Raw genomic sequence first — 4,654 nt, 5'->3', positions numbered from 1 at the left:
TTAATTCAAGAGGACGAACATTCAACAAAGCAGTTAAATTTTCGAATAAAAAAGTTATAAAATTTGTTTTTACAGAATAGTTAAGTCCTGAAGTAAATGGACGAATTGAGCGGCTGATAATAAAAAGTGGAAATATCTCATTGGTGATAAGAAGCAGCTATAGAAAATTGCCTAAAAAAATGGATATCATTTCACGGCTTTAAAAAGTAGCAATAGAATATTGGCTATAAAAAGTATACAACGGTTCTTGGGCCGTAAGATAGGGGAACAGAAAAACTGGGCAGTAAGAAATGGACAAACGTCGCGTGCCGGTGAATCGGCTCTGTTACACGCTGCAAAGACAAGCCTTGTTCAAAGCCGAAAATGTACGAGGACGAACCCGATTCCGCCCGACTGAATGATGCGCTTTCAGTGGTTAAATAGCTTTTAGGAGTTTTTTGGTAAACTAAATTTTCACTGAAATTTGCAGGGCGTCAAGACCGTCAAGAGAATGAAAGAAAGTTTATGGCAACGTTTTAAACGATTGCTTTGCAATGAATTCTATGAGAAAATAGAAAAGAGATCACAAAACATTTTTTTTTATTTCGTAAAATTTTTTAAAAGTGTGTAAAATATTTTTTAGACTTTGAGAATTTTCCCATATTAGATAATTTTAGAAAAATTAAGGAAGATAATTCTTTTATAGCCTTCTTGAGCAATTTTGTTGCACATTTTTTTAAAATTTATGTTTGTGTAAATAATGCACTTTCAAATTTCAGTAAGTTTAAGAGATGTTCAGAAATTTTAAAAGATTAAAACATAATTAAAACTTGTAAAGATTTTTGAAGAATTTTGTAAGGTTTGACAAAAATTAAAAAAAAACATTTAGTTTCCTAGGAATAATTAAAATAATTTCTTATTTCGAAAAATTAATTCCAAGAGATTATTTAAGAACAGTTTAAAACATGACAAAAGATATCAAGAATTATCAAAGAAGAATCTGAATTATTTCAAAGGCACCTTTGTTTCTTTTCTCAGATTTAAGCAACAATCAGGAAAAGGAAGTGATTAGAAAAAAAAGAATTTTCTTAATATTCGTATGCAAATTTTAAATGATGCTTTATTTTGAATAAACAAATTTAAAAGGAAATTGCGAAAGTTTTTTAAAAACACCAAACGATGTCCTATAACTTTCTGCAAAGAGTTTTAAAGATTTTAGAGCGAAACTTTCAAGTCCGTAAGATTATCACATTTTTTTAAACATAAAAAGTCGAGTAAATTCAGCAAAAATTAAGTAGAATTCAAAAAATTCAAAAATAATTTAAACTTTAGAAGATTATTAGAAATAAAAATTTTTGAAGGTGTCAAAAATAAACTTTAGGAGCTTTAAGCGAATCTCGAAATGTCAAGAGCATGAACAAATTTTCTTCAAATGCTTGCGAAAACTTAGAAGATTATAAAGTAATTTTCTTACATTTTAAATGACTTTTTCAAATGTTGAGAACAGTTCGAGGTAGTTTAAAATATTTTGAGTAATTCGAGACGAGTCAAATAGATGAAAAATATTCACAAATTTGAAAATATTTCAGAAAATTGATAAAATATTCCTTGATTTCTTACAAATTTCTTAAACATTCCTAAATAACTTTGAATAGGACTCGAATTTTTCCCAATGTTTTGTAATATTCTATAAAATAAAACAATTTCTTTAAAGTATCGTAAAATATTTTCTGACACATATGATATATTTAAAAATCTTTTTTCAATTTTCTTAAAAATCTTATAATATTTATTTTTATATAAATTTAAGAACAAACTGACAATACTTATTTTCTTGCTTTCAATTCTATAATACTTCATGTTAAAAACACTTTTTTGTTTAGGAAACTCCTTTTATGTTCTTAATCATAATATACAAAATTTGACGTAACGGCGATGAGGAAAAGGCCAAAAAGAAATGCTACGGTCTGTGTGACATTGCAAGGGCGGGGGGGGGGGTTTAATAACTAATTAACATATTTTTAGAATATTTTTTAATTGATTCTGCCCTGAGGTCAAACATGGTACAAAAAAAACGCCGTGAAATTTGGAATAAAAACTGTTCTTTATACATTAATTTAAAAAATGAACAATATTTATAATTTTATAAAATTTCTAAATTATTATTTAAATATGATACACATTGACTTTTATTAAGAATATTCTTTCAAATAGTTGGTGATTTTTTTTAATTTACATGTTTTTTGCCATCTTTGGCCTTATCAAATAGATTTCTCGAATGAAATTATAGAAATATCTTCATTAGTAAGTAAAATACTATGAAGACTTTTGTCTTCGAGATGATACCAAAAACTTTTAAAAAGGTTAACAAGCAGAAAACAGATTTGGCTTCAAGTTTTTCTACCAATTGAAAAAATAGATATTTCTTTTATCTTTTTCCAGGATCTGATTTTTTCCCTGGACATAAAGCAGATTAAAAACATTCAAAAAATAGGAATAAGAAAGGTAACAAATGCATCCAGTCTTTTGTTGTTGGAAAAACTGGCACATTTTTTAATAAAACTCCATTCCACACCACCCGTGGACGAAAATTTTTACAATACTTTTATTAAATAATAAATATTTTATCTTTTGGACTTAAATGGAAAAGTTAATTTTTTTTCATTAATTATGGTTGATAGTTCTTCCCTTATCCACTGACTTTATTTTTTTATTATTTATTACACACACACAGACATACATACATATATATATATATATATACAGGGTGGACACGCTGGGGCTTACATACATGGTGATCTGAATGCTACCCGAATTGCACAACAGCAGGGGAGAAGCTATTATACAGGAGTATTAACATATTTTGCGCCTTTAAAATTCCATTCGGATCGGCCATTCGGTCAAGTCCGTGCATCTTCGGATCAAGTTTATCATAGTTTCCATGGTTATTACAAATAATAAAAATGTTTAATTAATAATGAAGTGAGAAATGTGTACCGAGAAGTAAACGTTAATTGTTTTCCGTGCCAATCACATTATGGAATGTCTGCTGAATGAAAAATAGTATAAAATAGTAATAATATACTGCGATCCCAATGGGCGAAGAGTGAATTATGTTTAACGCTTATTTGCGGCAAAAAATTTATGTTATGAATATATAGAATATGTATTAAGTAAAAAAAATAAAATATTACATGCGTAAACTTTAAATTGACATTACCTACATTTACTTACAGCGATTAGGACAAACACGTGAATCCGCACATAACCTCGAAATAATGACAGATCGGCCCGGCTTGTTTATTATACTTTCGATTGTTTATTATTTGCCAAAGAAATGTTTTGTGGTTTTGTATGTTTATTACTGACTGTGCCGGCAGTAATAAGATCGATCATAGATGAAGTACACATCAGGAAATGCAATTGGATTTTGTGCATTTCAGCTGGTTCATTTCAATGAACATCATTGAAAACCCATTATCTCTAGACCTTATCCCAAGACTGGGGATTGAGCAGCCTAAAATTAAATCAATTTCAATCTGATGGTATAGGTGTATCAAAAAAATATCTCGAGGTAATCTATCTTGTCTGAATTTTAATTAATAAAATATTTAGGGATTTTTTGGTATTTTACAAAATGTTTTCTCTAGACTTCATCCTAAAATTTTGTTTGATCAACCAATAAAATAAATTAGAGACTCGTTGGTGATACAATTGTATCAGAAATTAATCTAGACAAAATATTTTACTCCAGAATTGTTTTTTCATTTTTTTTAGAAATTATTCTATTTTTGAAAAATGGTATCTCTGGATCTGATTTCCAAACTGGCATTCAATCAGCCTCGAAAATTAATTATAATTCATTTTGATGGTATAGCTTTGTCAAAAAGATATCTTGAAGAAATTTAACTTGCCTGAATTTTAATTAATAACATATTTAGGGATTTTTATATATTTTAGCAAATGTTTTCTGTGGACCTCATCATAAAATTTGGTTTACTCAACCAATAAAATAAATTAGAGACTCGTTAGTGATAGAATTGTATTAAAAATAAATGTAGACAAGATATTCTACGCTAGAATTGTTATTCAAATTTTTTTATAACTTATTCTATTTTCGAAAAATGCTATCTCTGGATCTGATTTCTAAACTGGCATTCAATCTGCCTCGAAAATTAATTCTAATTCATTTGTATGATATAGAGGTATTAAAAAGATGTCTCGAGGCAATTTAACTTGCCTGAATTTAAATTAATGAAATATTTAAGGATTTTTTTGTTTTTTTAGAAAATGTTTTCTCAGAAACTCATCCTGAAATTTGCTTCAGTCAACCAATAAAATAAATTAGATACTCGTTAGTGATAGAATTGTATTAGAAATAAATTTAGACAAGATATTTTAGGTTTGAATTGTTATTCCATTTTTTTTTTAATTATTCTATTTTCGAAATTGCTATCTCTGGATCTGATTTTCAAACTGGCATTCAATCTCTGAACGTTATCCTAAAATTTGGTTTGACCAACCAATAAAATAAATTAGAGACTTGTTAGTGAAGCAGAAACAAATGCTGAAGCGATATTTTGTGTCAGAATTCTTATTCCAATTTTTTCATAAGTTTTGCTATAAGTGTGTATTTTATCATTTCTAAATATTAAATTCATACATTATTGGTATC

Source organism: Belonocnema kinseyi, chromosome 8 (assembly GCF_010883055.1).
Source record: "Belonocnema kinseyi isolate 2016_QV_RU_SX_M_011 chromosome 8, B_treatae_v1, whole genome shotgun sequence".
Lineage (NCBI taxonomy): Eukaryota > Metazoa > Arthropoda > Insecta > Hymenoptera > Cynipidae > Belonocnema > Belonocnema kinseyi.
This window is presented reverse-complemented; position numbering follows the sequence as displayed.